At 37.0% G+C, this 18,427-nt stretch overlaps 1 pseudogene; it reads right to left on the reverse strand.

The window, feature by feature from the left end:
- Positions 1-14,514: 14,514 nt before the first annotated feature.
- On the reverse strand, positions 14,515-15,435 carry LOC148690556 (uncharacterized; annotated as a pseudogene).
- Positions 15,436-18,427: the final 2,992 nt, after the last annotated feature.

Raw genomic sequence — 18,427 nt, forward strand, 5'->3', positions numbered from 1 at the left:
CGACGAATCTGAAACATAATGATGAAGCATCGCGACATGGAATACATCATGCACTTTAGACAACTCTGGAGGTAACTCAAGCCTGTAAGCAACTTCACCGACTCTCTCGATGATCATATACGGTCCGATGTACCTAGGACTTAGCTTACCTTTCTTCCCGAACCGTACCACAGCTCTCCACGGTGAAAGCTTTAAAAATACCCAATCACCTATTTTATACACTCTATCAATGGCATTTTATCTGCTAAGCTCTTCTGTCGATCCTGGGCCACTTTCAGGTTACACTTAATCACCTGAATATTCTGAGTAGTCTCCTTCACTATCTTAGGGCCCACCAAAACTCTTTCACCAACCTCAGACCAACACAAAGGTGTACGACAAGACCTGCCATAAAGTGCCTCAAATGGTGCCATACCAATACTTGAATGAAAACTATTGTTATAGGCAAATTCCATCAAATCTAACTGCTTGTGCCAAGCGTCACTAAATTGTCAAACGGAAGATCTCAGCATATCCTCTAACGTCTGAATAGTCCTCTCTGATTGTCTATCTGTTTGAGGATGATATGTTGTACTATGATGTGATAAATAATAGCACTCAAATTAAACCCTCTTATTGACAATTGTAGTAAAGATGTAAGTAGGGATCGTTCTAGGCCGGGGATTAGGAAGGATTGCTAATCTAATAAAAACTTACTCAAGAATACAAAGCTAAGCTTAAAAACACTTAAAAAACTCAAAGACTCTTAACTAAACTTATATGACTCAAAACAAACTCAAAAGACTCAAAACAACACAAAACAATCTACTAGACTCTAGGACATAATTTGGACGAAAATAGAATTGGTTTTGACTCAAAACACTTAGAAATCACAATTTGGACAGATTCTAGCTATTTAGACACAACAAAGACAAGGGGATTGGGTTTTTGACGAATTTAAAGTAAAAACAAGTAACTTAAAGACTTAAACAAAGTTTGGACGAATTTGGGTATATGGATGGGTGATTAGCTAGCTAGAGGATTCTTTTCCACACATGATACATTTGGACACAAATTGATTTCCAGTTGCTTTCTCAATAAACCATGAACCTCAACACCCCAGATTAACTGTGATATAACTAATTAACCCTCAGATTTTCCTTTGATTATTGGATTAGATGACATAATTCGACAACCCAAAGCATTCTTCAAAAGCACCCTACATGACGTCATAATAGAGATACAATCAAAGATCATTACGTTCTATGAAAATCATAAGCATTGACAAAGCATTCGTAACTATGACATCATGATACTCATGCCAAGAATTTAACTTAACATGATTGTGATAAACAACCTTAACTACTTGTGAATATAAGTTTGTGACGATTATGTGAAACTCCCTTATATTCTAGCATCAAATTCAAGCATGCAAATTAAGTGTGCACCCTTAATCAACAAACAAGAATAAGTTCTCAATCAAACGGTTAAGTAAATTGCATTCACAATTTATGAAATCACAACTGGAATTAATCAATTCATATCACAAATATAATCATGGTTTCAAAGCCTCCCCTAGCTAAAACAAGTTTAGCCTTTCATGTTCACAACAAAATAAAGAAAATATAAATTAAACATTAAAACTAAGATAGATTACACCCAGAAACGCTCCAACAATCCAAGCTTGAATGGCCAAAACGTCCAAGGCTTCTCCTCTCTTCTTTCTTCTTCTCTGCTGCGGCACAAGGGTGTTTGGGTATGAATTATGGTGATGGATGGATAGGTTGGATGGTGGTAGGGGGTGGATGATGGCTGAATGAATGGAGAGAATGAATATGGATGTCTAGGATCCCTAATTTGTGCGGCAGATTATGTATTATATTGGAAGAAAGGCAAAGTATTAATTAAATGTTTTGGGGAAAGAATTGGGCTCCAAATCCTCAAGGAAAAAGGGTAACAAATCAGAATCCCAATAGAAAAGGGAAGGAAAAGGTGCGACATTGACTAGGAGAAAAGGGAAAAGAAGATAAATGGCAGATTTTGGAAGAAAAGGGTAAGAAGGGTGTGGCTCCATCTTGGACTGGGATTAGGGCTTTTAGAACATATATTTAAGTGTCCCAAATCAATTAGGAACCCTCCTTGCAGTTAGGAATTAAGTAGGAAAAGATTAGGATTGACTAAGTCAAAATAAGGAAGTTTGACTCAATTTTCCTTCTTTGTGATTGATTCCTTTTCTTCCAAGTCTTGAATTAATTTCTTCCATCTCCTTAGCAGATTCCTAGCCTCCTTTGGACTTCAATTTCGTCCATCCATCTTGCTCCAAGCATATGTTATCCAATCGAAGCCCAAAACTGCTCCAAAATGCACTAAAATGCACTAAAATGCACTTTCTTGCCACTTTAGTCAATTGGACCTACAAACACACGAAAATAGCTTAAAATACTAAAATAACTAAGAACTAACTAAGTAAATGCAAGGAATTAAACTAACAAAGTCGCATAAATATGCTCCAATCAAATTCCCCCACACTTAGCTTTTGCTAGTCCTCTAACAAAACAAAACAAACAAAACAAAATCTAGACCTTCCAACAGTTACCTCAAGGATTTCCAATGAACATTACACATTAAAGAGCACTACTCCCACAGATTTTAGCTCTCTTTACACTTGAGTAAACACTTAACCATAGTTACCATTTACTAGCTCACATTTAATCGATTAAAACAACATTTTGAATGTAGTAACATGCCTTAGAGAATTCCCTCAATTCCTCACTAGATATACTCTCTATTTTCACACAGATTTTTTTACTACACTCCCTACACTAAGTATATGTGAGAAGATTGATGTAAACATGTAAACTAGCACTCACATATGTTATAACAATGAAAGCATTTTCTGGAATTATTAATATGACATGTATATGATCTCATGAATGGAATGCTACTACTTAGAACGAGAACCAAGGATTCCATATGCTCATACCAATTTCAAACTCCACATATTGAATACATAACATCAAGATAGAAGTCAAGGGTTGTAACGGGGCTAGGGTATTGGCTAACAAAGAAAGGTAAAGGATAAACAAAGGTTCTGAAAGCAATAGCAAGCAAAGTAATGAAATTGACACTTAGAATTCACTTTTGATGGCAGAAATCAACTTAAACACAAGGGGAAAATTCATGTAACATTTAGGGTCAAATTCACACTTTTGGACCCTTTCTTCAACAACCAACACTTGTGAGCTTATTCTCGCTTATTTCTCAACTCTTTTTCTTTTTTTTCAAAACTTTTCTCTTTTCTTTTTCTTTTTCCACAAATTATTTTTTTTTCATTTTTTTTTTTCAACAAACATACAAATTTTGAAAACCCTTCCCCCACACTTGTTTTTCTACATAATCAAAAGGAATTCCCTCTAATTTATGCTTTACTATGCTTCAATAACAAGGGTATGGAAAATCCTAATCTAGGCTAGGTAAGGATAATGTGGCTAATAAAGAAAATAGGCTAAATAGGCTCAAAAAGGGTTAATCCTACAATACATATGCAAAGGGTTAGGCTTTTTGGCTTTGGTTTAACTAAACAACTTCATCTTATTGTATGTTGTGCAATCAATATCATGCTTTGAATGAAATGGACATGAGTTCTAGTATTTGGAACTATAATGATGAAAACGCATTATAAGTAGCAACCAAGCAAAGAATAATGAGATCATGCAACGACTTTAGAAAACAAGAAATCACAGATTAATAACTCTCCAAACAATGTTTAGGCTCAAGTCTCTCAGGGTTGTAGCGTTAGTTTGAGTTCCTTCCTTCAAGCATGTTACAAAAACTGATTTTTTTTTTTTTTTTTTTTTTGTGATTACATGTGAATTTGTAAACTATAACTATAACCAAGCATAAACCAAAGAATAAATCAAACTTCTATCCATGTTTGTAACTTTCTTTAATAGTCATGATCATTGTGTTGGAAGGTACCCTAAAACACAAACAAACACACAAAAACAACTCTAAAATAACTCTTTTTGGGTTTTTCAAAACTGTTTTCAATATTTTTTTCAATATTTTCGTATTTTCTGATCAAAATACATTAAAACACTTAAAAACACACTAAAAACACTTAAAAACAATGAGAAACAACATTAGAAGTGATAGGTGATAAAATCCCACGAAAATCATGCAAAAATAGCTTGTTTACCTCCCCCCCACACTTAAATCAAACATTGTCCTCAATGTTTTAAAGAAAGACTCACACTCAAACAAGCAAACAACACAACAAACAAACACAACTATCATGGCAAAGTAAAAGCAATAAAGAGTAGGGTTTAGGAACGCAAATCTGGTTGTGGATTGTTGGAGATGCCTAGGTCTTCTTTATTCAAATGCAAGGGTTGCCTCCCAAGAAACGCTTGCTTTAACGTCTTCCAGCCGGACAATACCTCTCTTTAAACTTCATTGGAGCCCACGGCATGGAATTGATCTTTGAATGGAAAGTGATAATTGAAATGATCCGATAATGGTTTAAATTCAAGATTGGGTGCCTGAATCATCAACAACCTGTTAGTAGAAAACGAAATTAAAATTGGAGGAGGTGGTTTACCTATGTGCTCCAACAAGAACTCAAGGATAAACACCACTTCTTTGAACGTTTCAGGAACTTTGCACTTAGACAGATTTGGTGTGAGGATTGTTCCTTGTCCTGTGTCATAGAATCCAACTTCTTTGGGGTTGTTTGTCTCAAGAACATATTCCTTGATGAATTCTTGATATTCCCTACTTTGCAACTTTGGAAGGCCTTCCAAGATGTCTTTTTCACTTTCTTCTTCCTCATAAATCATGAACCTGCAAGAAATAGGGACATTGGGTGGAATGGGGTTAGAAAGAATTAAATTTGGAACACCCTTACCTGTGGTGGATGAATTGGGGTCTTGAGGTGGCTGCGGCAAGGGTGGTTCTTCCCTTGCCGTGGCTTTGTCCAACTCCTCTTCCTCAAATTGCAATCTTTCATCTTCCTTGTGATTTGATTTTGTTGGGTTGAGGGTCCGTTCCAACCTCCTTGCCACTTCTTAAGATGATTGCCTTGGCAGTTTCAAATCCTCCCTTCGGATTTCCAATGGTTAAACTAGGAAGTTTGTCTTGGTCTCGAAATTGTCCTATGAACTCCGCTATCTGCCCAATTTTCTTTTCCAAATGGTCTACCCTTTTGTCTTGATTTTACATTGCTTTGTTTTGATTTTCTTGCCCCTGAGACAAATTGGTGAGTAACTTAATAAGCGTATCATTATATAAAGACGTACTTGAATGTGTTTGGGCAGGTTGTGGTGGCTGCATAGGGCTTGAATAGAACTCCTCATATGGCTCCCAATATCCTTCTTGTTCAACTTGTTGAGATTCCCACCACATAGAGTTTGAATGATCACTCCAATTTGAATTGTAAGTATTGGAAAACACGTCGTTCCTTGATTGATTATGATCAAATGTACCAACTCTTTGCATTTGTGACAAAAGAGAAGTAAGATTCGCTATTTGAGCTTGAATATTAGCAAGTGCCACGTCTTGCTTCTCTAGTACCTAAAATCAACAAAACAAAACAAAACACAAATCAGAAACTAAAACTAAAATACATGAACAGAAACAAAGGGAAACAACGGGGGATTAGCAAAGTTGCTAATCCCCGGCAACGGCGTCAAAAATTTGATATGATAAATAATAGCACTCAAATTAAACCCTCTTATTGACAATTGTAGTAAAGATGTAAGTAGGGATCGTTCTAGGCCGGGGATGAGGAAGGATTGCTAATCTAATAAAAACTGACTCAAGAATACAAAGCTAAGCTTAAAAACACTTAAATAAACTCAAAGACTCTTAACTAAACTTATATGACTCAAAACAAACTCAAAAGACTCAAAACAACACAAAACAATCAACTAGATTCTAGGGCTTAATTTGGACGAAAATAGAATTGGTTTTGACTCAAAACACTTAAAAATCACAATTGGACAGATTCTAGCTATTTAGACACAACAAAGACAAGGGGATTGGGTTTTTGACAAATTTAAAGTAAAAACAAGTAACTTAAAGACTTAAACAAAGTTTGGACGAATTTGGGTATATGGATGGGTGATTAGCTAGCTAGAGGATTCTTTTCCACACATAATACATTTGGACACAAATTGATTTCCAGTTGCTTTCTCAATAAACCATGAACCTCAACACCCCAGATTAACCATGACATCACTAATTAACCCTCAGATTTTCCTTTAATTATTGCATTGGATGACATAATTCGACAACCCAAAGCATTCTTCAAAAGTTCCCTACATGACATCATAATAGAGATACAATCAAAGATCATTACGTTCTATGAAAATCATAAGCATTGACAAAGCATTCGTAACTATGACATCATGATACTCATGCCAGGAATTTAACTTAACATGATTGTGATAAACAACCTTAACTACTTGTGAATATAAGTTTGTAACGATTATGTGAAACTCCCTTATATTCTAGCATCAAATTCAAGCATGCAAATTAAGTGTGCACCCTTAATCAACAAACAAGAATAAGTTCTCAATCAAACGGTTCAGTAAACTGCATTCACAATTTATGAAATCACAACTGGAATTAATCAATTCATATCACAAATATAATCATGGTTTCAAAGCCTCCCCTAGCTAAAACAAGTTTAGCCTTTCATGTTCACAGCAAAATAAAGAAAATATAAATTAAACATTAAAACTAAGATAGATTACACCCAGAAACGCTCCAATAATCCAAGCTTGAATGGCCAAAACGTCCAAGGCTTCTCCTCTCTTCTTTATTCTTCTTCGTTGCGGCACAAGGGTGTTTGAATATGAATTATGGTGATGGATGGATAGGTTGGATGGTGGTAGGGGGTGGATAATGGCTGAATGAATGGAGAGAATGAATATGGATGTCTAGGATCCCTAATATGTGCGGCAGAATATGTATTATATTGGAAGAAAGGGTAAAGTATTAATTAAATGTTTTGAGGAAAGAATTGGGCTCCAAATCCTCAAGGAAAAAGGGTAACAAATCAGAATCCCAATAGAAAAGGGAAGGAAAAGGTGCGGCATTGACTAGGAGAAAAGGGAAAAGAAGATATGTGACAGATTTTGGAAGAAAAGGGTAAGAAGGGTGCGACTCCATCTTGGACTAGGATTAGGGCTTTTAGAACATATATTTAAGTGTCCCAAATCAATTAGGAACCCTCCTTGCAGTTAGGAATTAAGTAGGAAAATATTAGGATTGACTAAGTCAAAATAAGGAAGTTTGACTCAATTTTCCTTCTTTGTGATTGATTCCTTTTCTTCCAAGTCTTGAATTAATTTCTTCCATCTCCTTAGCAGATTCCTAGCCTCATTTGGACTTCAATTTCGTCCATCCATCTTGCTCCAAGCACATGCTATCCAATCTAAGCCCAAAACTGCTCCAAAATGCACTTTCTTGCCACTTTAGTCAATTGGACCTACAAATACACGAAAATAGCTTAAAATACTAAAATAACTAAGAACTAACTAAGTAAATGCAAGGAATTAAACTAACAAAGTCGCATAAATATGCTCATATCATACTATAAAGTAACCTCAATCCTAGAGCCTCCTGAAATGCCACCCATAACTTAAAAGTAAACCTGGGATCATGATCCAAGACAATACTAACAGGAACTCCATGGTACTTCACAATCTTCGATATGAATAATTCAGCTAATCAGCTTAAAGAATACTTCTCCCCCACTAGAATAAAATGCGCTGACTTGGTAAGCCGATCAATGATGCGAAAATTATACGCACACAAATTAAACCCTCTTTTTGTCAATTGTAGTATAAGTATAAGTAGGGATCGTTCTAGACCGGGGATTAGGAGGGCTTGCTAAAACCTCTAAATTGACTCAAAAACATAAAAACAAAGTTAAAAACGTTCACAAACACTCAAAGGACTCAAAACAAGTTCAAAAGACTCAAAACTGCCTAAAAACACTAATTAGGCAGTTTCTGACCTTAAACCCAATTTTTGACGAATTTAAGATTATGGCTTGATTCAAAACACTTTAAAACATAAATTAAACAGATTCTAAGCACCAAAGAACAAGAAAGTAAAGGGGGGTTTTGATTTGACGAAAATTGAATTAACAAAACAAGTTAATAAACTAGGCAGATTGTATAAACGGATTTGAGAAACAAGATGATGGATGGATTAGTTAGAGGTCTATTCTCCACACATGACACATTTATATATGAATCGATTCTCCAATTGCTTTTCATTAACTATGATGCTCAACACCCCAAGTTAACCGTGATGCACTAATTAACTCTCAAATTTTCCTTATGTTATTGAATTGGATGATGCATGCGACAATTCAAATCATTCTCCAATGGTTCTCAACATGAATGCATAGAAGAGATACAATGAGAGATCATGATGCTCTATGAAAATTATAAGTGTTGACGAGGCAATTGTAACTATGAATGCATGATACTCTTGCCAAGAATTCAATTAACTCGGTTGTGACTAGCAACCTTCACTACTCATGTTTATAAACTTGTGACGATTAGGTGAAACTCGTTTATAAACTAGCATCGAGTTTATGCATGAAGACTAAGTATGCATCCCTAATCAACATACAAAAACAAGTTTTTAATAAACATGATAATTGAATTACAATCACAACTTAACAAATCACAATTGGAAGAAATCAATTCATATTTCAAACATGTTCATGGCTTCAAACTTTCCCCTAACTAATTAGGGGTTTAGCCACTCATGATTACAACAAACTTAGAGAGTAATAACAAAGTAAACATTGAAATCAAGGAAAGGAAGTACACCTAAAAATTCCAACAACTCAAACTTGAATTGTATGAACGTTTAGGCCTCTTCTCCTCCTCTTTGTTGTTGCGGCACAAGGGGTTTTGGTGAGTTTTGGGGGTTATGGATGATGTAGGATGATGTGTTTAGGGTAGGGATGGATGTAGGGGAAGGCAATGAGTGTTTTTGGGCAGAAAATATGAAGAATGGTGAAGTATGGCAGTGTTAGAGAGAGGGAATGAATTCCTAGCGTGAATGAATGTGTATATGAGATGGTTTTCTGAATATATGGAAGAGTTTGTGACTGAAATGTGTATGAATGAGTGTGAATGAATTGTGGCTGAAATGCATGCTTATTTATAGGTAAATAAGAGGGAACATGACAGCTAGGAGGTGGGTGGAAATCTGAAATGGTGATGGGAGATGCATGTGGCTGATTTATGCATGTGATTAAAGGGTGGAATGAATGGAATGCAATCTGAAATGGGAGAGCATGTGGGTGAAATAATGAAGGAATAAGTGCATGTGGCTGAATTGGTGGTGCAAAGTGAATGAATAATGAAATGGGAAAGCATGTGCAAGGTTTTGGTGTGAATGATTGAATGTGCATGTGGCTGATTTATGAAGAGTGAATGCATGTGGCTGCAAGGTGTGAATGATTATGGGCACATGTGGCTGCAATGGATTAGGAATCCTTCAATTTCGTCCATTCCTTTTGCTCCAAACATAAGCTATCCATTCCAAGTCCAATTTTGCTCCAAAATGCTCCAAAATGCATCTTTTTGCTTCCTTAGCCATATGAACCTAAAAACACACGAAAATGGCTTAAACTACTAAAACAACTATGAATTAACAATATAAATGCACGAAAACAAGCTAAGTAAGTTGCCTAAATATGCTCCTATCAATCAACTATCACCCAAATGCTGTCATAACCATTATGTGTACGAGGAAGCTTGTACACAAAATCCATAGTAATGTTTTCCCATTTCCACTGTGGAACGGGAAGTGGCTGCATCAATCCAAAAGGCTTTTTCCTTTCAGCTTTAACTTGCTGACAAATGGCATACCTACTTAGATACTCAGTAATTTCTCTTTTCATACCCAGCCAATAAGAAAATGGTCGAATGGTATGATACATTTTAGTACCTCCAGGATGCATTGTATAAGCCGAACAGTGCGCTTCATCCAAAATTTCTTTCTTTAATTCCACATTATTCGGCACGTACATTCTATTCCCTTGCATAAGCATGCCATCAGTCTCTCGAACTCTAAGATCCTTCTTTTTCCCCTGACTTCTTGCTTCATCTAACTGATGTGAAATATTCTAACACTCAAAATAAAACCCTATGATTATAGTATATGAAAGTAGGGATCGTTTTAGGCCGGGGATTAGAAGGGATGCTAATCTACTCTAAACTGACTTAAAAACACAAAACTAAACTTAAAAACACTTAACTAGACTTATATGACTCAAAACAAATTAAAAAGACTCAAAACAACACAAAACAATCAAATAGACTCAAACTAGACTCTAAAGGGTGATTTGGACGAATTGTAACTTAACTTTGACTCAAAACACTTAAAAACATAAATTTGGACAAATTCTAACTAAAAGACACAACCAAGTAAAGGGGGATTGGATTTTGGACGAAAATAAGGTAAAAACAAGCAGATTGTAAAGACTCTAAACAACTTGGACGAAATTGGGGAAAAATATGGGTGATAAGCTAGCTAGAGGGTCATTCTCCACACATGACACACTTGCATAAAAATTGATTTCCAGTTGCTTTTCCCATAAACCATGAACCTCAACACCCTTGATTAACCGTGAACAGCACTAATTAACCCTCAAATTTTCCTTAAGTCATTGAATTGGATGGAATACGCATCGGCAACCAAATTATTCTTCAATAGTTCCCTACATGAACATCATAATAGAGATACAATCAAAGATCATTAAGCTTTGTGAAAATCATAAGCATTGACAAGGCATTCGTAACTATGAAAAGCATGATACTCTTGCCAGGAATTTACTTAACATGATCATGACTAGCAACCTCCACTACTTATAAATATAAGTTCATAACGATTAGGTGAAACTCCCTTATATTTTAGCATCAAACTCATGCATGCAAACTAAGCGGGCCCTCTTAATCAACACACAAGAATAAGTTCTTAATCAAACAGTTAAGTAAATTGTATTCACGATTTATGAAATCATAACTGAAAGTAATCAATTCATATTACAAATATAATCATAGTTTCAAAGTCTCCTCTAGCTAAAACAAGTTTAGCTCCTCATGTTTGCAAAACAAAAATAATTAAACTTAAACATTAAAAACAAAGATAGAATACACCTAGAAACACTCCAGGTGGCTCCTCCTTCCTTCCTTGCTACGCACAATGGGGATTTGTGTGAATTTAAGCTCTTGAGGTGTGGTAGATGGTGTGGTGTGAAATTGTGGTAGAATGTGGTGGTTTATAAGTGTTGCGGCATCATGTATTTATAGGGTGAAGGCAAGGCACAAAATTGGGCTAAAAATGAGAGGAATTAGGACTCCAAATCACCAAAGAACAAGGACACTTTCAATCAGATTCCAAGGAGGACAAGGAATGGTCCTTGTGGCAGATTCTAGAACTTCTAGAAGGGTTACATGTGGCATAAACTTAGGGCACGAAAATAGGGCTTCTAGAACTTGATATTTAGGTGATTTAATGTGAAAATGAGTCCTCTTTGAAGCTGGAGTTAAGGTAGGAAAATATTAGGATAGGATAAGATAAGATAAGGTTGGATAAGGTTTGGATAAGATAAGAAAATTTGGATAATATTCCTTCTTTGTAGCTAATTCCTTATCTTCCAAGTCTTCAATTTAATTCTTCCAAATGTTAATCACATTTCTAGCCTCTCTTGATCTTCAAATTTGTCCATCCACCTTGCTCTTTGCATATGCAATCCATTCCAAGCCCAAAACTGCTCCAAATTGCACTTTCTTGCCAACTTTGTCATTTAAACCTACAAACACACGAAAAAGCTTAAAACACTATAATAAATAGAAACTAACTTACTAAATGCAAAGAAGCAAGCTAACAAAGTCGCATAAATATGCTCTTATCACTAACTCCTGGATTTCTTCATCATCCATCTGGGCTTCAAGTACACAATCAATTAAAATTGGCCTAACTTGAAAATTAGCAAGTAAGGCTTCCTCCCTATCTTCTACCCCTAACTTCACTCCAGTTGATCTCAAGTTTGCCAGAAGAGGAACATGACAAGCACACAAAGCGTTAAGTCTAACTGGAGTCTTCCTACTAAATGCATCAGCCACCATATTTGCACAACCAGGATGATACTCAATCGTGCAATCATAACCACTTAGCAACTCAATCCACCTCCGCTGCCAAAGATTAAGATCCCTTTGAGTAAAAAGGTATTGAAGACTTTTCTGATTCATATAAATCTCACAGCTCTCACCATAAAGATAATGTCTCCAAATCTTCAAAGCAAAGATAATGGCTGCTAATTCCAAATCATGAGTAGGGTAATTCATCTCATGAGGCTTTAATTTTCGTGAAGCATAAGCAATCATCCTACGATGTTGCATCAACACGCATCCCAAACCATTCAAAGAAGCGTCACTATAGACCTCGAAATTACCGCTATCATCTAGAAGTGCCAAAATAGGTGCATGAGTGAGACAATACTTTAACTGCTAGAAGCTCCACTCACAATTATCATCCCACTCAAATTTAACATCTTTTCTTGTCAATCTTGTCAGTGGTAAAGCAATAACTGAAAAATCTTTAACAAACCGTCAATAATAACCTGTTAGACCAAGGAAACTCTGTACCTCCATGACGGTTCATGGCTATTACCTTTTGAGGATCCACCTGAATACCTTGGGCGGATATAATATGTCCCAAAAATGCCACTTGATCCAACCAAAATTGGCATTTGCTAAACTTAGCATACAATTGGTGTTCCCTCAATCTTTTTAACACCAAAGTAAGATGTCGAACATGCTCTGATTTAGACTTAGAGTATACCAGAATATCATCAATAAAGACAATGACAAACCTGTCTAAATATGGCTGGAATACACGATTCATCAAATCCATAAAAGCTGCTGGTGCATTCGTTAATCCGAATGACATCACCAAAAACTCATAATGACCATAACGAGTCCTAAAAGTCGTCTTAGGAACGTCCTCACTTTTAATCTTCAACTAATAGTAACCAGACCTCAAATCAATCTTATCAAATACGCAAGCGCCTTGAAGCTAATCAAATAAATCATCTATACGCTGCAATGGATAACGGTTTTTAATTGTTACCCGATTCAATTGCCTATAATCGACTATAGGCAACGCATAGCCTCAAAGTCTTGTCTTTCTTCCTCACAAATAACACTAGAGCTCCCCAAGGTGAAGTACTAGGCCGAATAAAACCTTTATCAACTAATTCCTGCAACTGAATTTTGAATTCCCTCAATTCAGTAGGAGTCATTCGATAGGGAGTCAAAAATATAGGATCCGTACCTGGAAGCAAATCAATAGTAAACTCCACATCTCGGTCTGGCGGCAATCAAGGTAAATCATCAGGGAAAATATCAGGAAAATGCCTAACTACTTTCACATCCTCCATACTACTAGGAGCAACATCATTCAACATCACACGAGCTAAATATCCCTGGCAACCTTTCGATAATAACCTTTTTGCTCTCATAGTGGAATTAACGACATGCCTCACCCCACTCTGCTCACCCACAAAAGTAACCACAGGTAATCCAGGATGATGGAAAGTAACTGTTTCCCCATAGCAATCTATATTGGCACGATTATAATGCAACCAATCTGTGCCCAAAATCACATCAAAATCAACAATATCTAACGAGATAAGGTTAGCTGGCATAACTACATCCTCCACCATCACTGGACATCCTGGATAAACACAATCAACATAACATCTCTCTCCTAAAGGCATAGCAAACTCTAAATCATAGAGGTGTAGGATGAGGTTGCGTCACTTGAGCAAATGTATGAAAAATGACAGAATGTGTAGCTCCATAATCAATTAAAACTCTAGCAAAGTGACCAAGAATATTTAACGTACCCATGATCAAGTCAGGATTATTCTGAGCGTCCTGTATCTTGATGTTGTGGATACGCCCCCGGGTTTGCTGTCGTCCCCCACGACCATGACTACCTTGATTACTTTACCCCTGAACACCTCGCCCCTGACTTGGCTAACCAGACTGCCTTGAAGATCCTGCACTACTGGAAGCAATCTCTCCTTGCTGAGGTTATCCTCCCTGGTACCACTGAGATCCACTAGATGGAATGGGAGGATACGGCGTATAACCTCCAAAATATTGAGGATACACACTCTGATAATAAGGATCCTGGGAATAATGATACTGCCATGAAGCATAAGGAACGACGTCACCCTGATAAAGGTAAGCACCACCACGACCCATCTGACCATAACTATTATACCCTGGAACTTGCTGGATCAGCGCTGGTGGTGGCAAGGAAGGCTGCTAGGGCCTCTGCTGATTCTGAGGACAACTTACAGCTCTATGTCCCATCTGTCCACATGTAAAACATCCACTGCTACCCCGCCTACACTCTATAAAATGCCTATTGTTACATCTGCGGCACAACGGATCCCTTCCTCTACTAGCATCCCCCTGTTTCTGGAATCTAGGACCCCCAAAAAAATCTACCACCTCTTCCTTGACCAATGGCACTAAAACCCCCACCGGAAGAACTGGAACTAGCTCCACTTCGCTTAAAGCTCTGAGTCTTGCGAGGTCTTTGAGATGTTTGACCTTTACCCTTATCATCTTTCTTCTGATTGTCATCTTTTCTTCTTCCTCACTATCACTAGGCATATTCTCTGAATCCTCAATCCTCAACAAAATCTCATAGAACTCCTGGTAAGAAGCACAAGGGGTAGTGATCGCTATAGAACGCCTGTTCTTCTTAGTACCCAATCTGAAACGACGAAGCATCTCAACTGAATTATCAACAACATCCAGATGATAACGAGACAAGTCAGTGAATCTCCTGTAATACTCATTCGCCGTCATCTTCCCCTGTTTCAATTAAGTAAATTCTTGCTTCTTGTGATCAATATACTCAGGAGGAATAAACCTTTTTCTGAAACAACCGTTTAAACACTTCCCAATCAGCAATTTCCTCTGGGGTCAAATGATAAACCTCATGTTCCCACTAGGATGCTGGTTCTTGACCTAAGAACCATGTAGTCGTCTCGACCCACTTTTCATGAGGAAGATTCCCTTGACTTTGTACCACTCGGAAAGTTTTTTCAAGATGCTCGAGCCACCGCTCTGCCCCTTCATGTCCTTCATGACCCTTAAACTTATCCAACTTTAAGTTATACATAGTCTCCAAGGGAGTCCTCTGAGGAGGGCGAAGCGAAGACTGAATGGCATGAGCTATAGCTTCCCCCAACTGAGCTATATCGGGGAAACTAGGCTCAGCTGAACGGTGTGGCTCTCTACGAGGCAGCATAGTTTTGACAGAAGACACCAGAATAATTAGAATATTCACCAAATATGCAAGACTGCCAAACTTAGGCTCTGATACCAAACTAGCACACCCCGACCAAAATTAAGGCGTGCTGGCCATCACGTAAGGGTAACGTAGCCATGTGCACAATGTGGAAGCAATAATAACATAAGAAATGTGAATAAATAAAAACTAAACTAACTAGAGCACTAAAAGATAAGGGGCAAGACGAAATAAGTATGAATTCACAATCAGAAAATAAGTAGCCTAAGGGACGAAAACTAATTATACAACACACAAGGGTAACCATACAATGGTGATAATCTGTCAGAGCTACCGTGGATTCCTCGCAAGCCACCAAAAAGCACTCCTAACTAGAACCTGGAGGGGCGCAAAACAAAAAGTGTGAGTGGGCAAAAACAAAGCTTTTCAAAATCACTTCATTTCTCAAAAGTTCTAACCCCTGGGCGTAAAACCTGTATAATTTCCCAGAAAATAGAATACATACATATATCGAAACCATTCTCGAATTAGCAAAATCCACATATATGCCATGTTAAATATCTCAGCATTAAACATGTAAGCCAGGTGATATAAATCAATGTAAAATGATATGACAGCCGGAGTCACCTAACATGACCTATACGGCTCAAATCTACATCTCAACAAATATACTTGCACACGAGTCAGAATCACCTAAAGTGGTCTGTATGACAGGACTGGATGTAAATAAATACGCTCAAGTGCTACGATCACATGAAGACTGTGCGAATAATCGCGGGTCACCTATGAGTTAGAACCACCTATAGTGGTCTGTGCGACAGGAATGTGCACCTAACTTGGATCCAAGGTGAGCGTATGATGCGGAAAGTGAGCATCACGTGAAGGACTATGCCCTAACTCTAGGCGGGAGCACTAACACCAGGGTGCAGGTTTATGAGCTCTCAATACATCTCACATAATCATCAATTCACATAAACAGTCTACAACTCACCAAGTACTTACCTGAGCGTCCACCGAGTCAAATCACAATATGCACATATCATACAAATTTATAGTCTAAACATAAATCAATAGGCATGGCATTTCAACATAATTTCATTCAAATCGATTTTTTGGGAAAAATCTCAAGTACATAGGTATATATGGAAAGTCAAAAGTCCACTCACTGGTATATGGAAGGGTCATAGCCCCCAAGCCTCGATTGACTGCGCTCAACCTCAGGATAGGTCTCACCTATATGCCAAACAACTATATAAACGTTAATTTCAAGCACATACATAAAACTAGCTAATAACTTCTCATACATTGCTCAAATGGGGTGTTTGAATATACCAACGTGATATACTCAACACCACAAACATCCCCATATTTTTAGAAAAATTTTCCGACCACCCACATGCCGCCACGCACAGGTACGTGCCTGGCACACGTACGGAAACCCTAACGGCGTTAGGGAATATTCCGTCCAAAATGAAATATACCGTTAAATATACCTGACGCCGTTAGTATATTCTGTCAGAGTTGACGGAATATTCTTCATCTTCTCCAATGATCCTCGCCGGAGCCGTTGCCGTCCACCATCTGCGTCGCCGAAAACTGGAAAAATATTCAAAGCTTCATATCTCACTCGATTTTCAACCAAAATTCATGAAATTTTCACCAAAATGAAGCTCTCAATGAGTAGAACAAAACTTACCACTTTCAAGCCTTGAAATCCCCGGGATCTCACCGAAGAACCCTCGATAATCTGGCCAAAATTTCGAACTCGCCAAACTCAACTTCCTAACATCCAAAACATTTCGTTTTTCTTCTCCGACCTTCGTGAAGACGTTCTAAAGCTCCCTAGAAGCTTAAAAACTTCTAAAAACTTCACGATCATGATTGCATGAACAGTATCCAAATCGGAGCTCGCGAGAAACTAGGTTTTTTGAAGGTTTTAAGTCCAAACAAAGGTATAGATCAACTCCTAGGCTTGCAAACTAGAGTTTGAATGTTAACTTTAAAACCTCGATCTGTGCCTGAACTGGTTGGTTGAAGGTTTGTCCGTACAGGTTGTATGGAAATGCCAGAAAATCCGCGAGAAATAGGAGAGAGAGAGAGCAGTCTGAGCGTTTGTGTGTATGGTACGTGTGAGTGTGTATGTGTGTGGCCTAGCTTGGTCACCAACCAAAAACCACAAAAAGCTAAGTTCCTAATTTGTTCCAAAATATTAGGGACTTAACATATTGTCCACATCCAAAACTTAAACCACACAGCACCACAAACGTTCAAGGGTAAAATAGACATTTCACACCATCGATACAAATAATTCAGGACGGGCTGTCACAGTGTCGCCCACATGTCAGCCAAGAAAATAGAGCCCAACGACTCTTTTAGCTAATCAAAGGCTGAAATTCAAAAGGGTCGTTGATTAAATGTTTTTGTTTTATATTTATAAATTTATTGAATTCAATTACTGAAATTGAATATGATCAAATCTAATGGTAAAAAAGAAAATTAAAAAAAAAAACCTAATGGTCAAATTTAAATCAAACGGTCCACATTTAATTTAGTTAATGTTTTTGTTGCTTTAATTGCTTTTGTATGTGTTTCATGTGTAGTTTAGTGATTATTCAATATTTGTCAAAATCTAAATGTTTTTAGGTTAAAATGTTCATAAAATTAAATTATGATAGTTTAAATAATTTTTTTAAAGTTAATTAAAAAAAATTAGCCTAAATTTATTCTTCAATAATCTGCGGCTAAAATTTTAACCCATAAAGGTTGGAGCAAAAAAGTTGTTTCTGAGTTAAAACCTAAATTTTCACTAATATTTTTGGGCTAAAAATTTTATGTTTTAGTCTTCCCCTGACCACCATTGTGCGGTTCATCTATGCCAAAAATCGAATTCAGGACGTTTCATGTGGAATACAGGCTTGTAACTCATTCTCAACCACTAGGTCATCTCATGATGGTTTTGAGTGTTTTTTTTCTTTCTATTTAGCTAATAAAAAAGTTAGTGTGTAAATTAAAAGAGTGACTGCTCATTTATTATATTATAGATTTTTATATAATCTATTAAAGGTGTATTTTTTATTTT

This window comes from Pyrus communis, chromosome 15 (assembly GCF_041283825.1).
Source record: "Pyrus communis isolate YQ-2024b chromosome 15, ASM4128382v1, whole genome shotgun sequence".
In the NCBI taxonomy this organism is placed as follows: Eukaryota; Viridiplantae; Streptophyta; class Magnoliopsida; order Rosales; family Rosaceae; genus Pyrus; species Pyrus communis.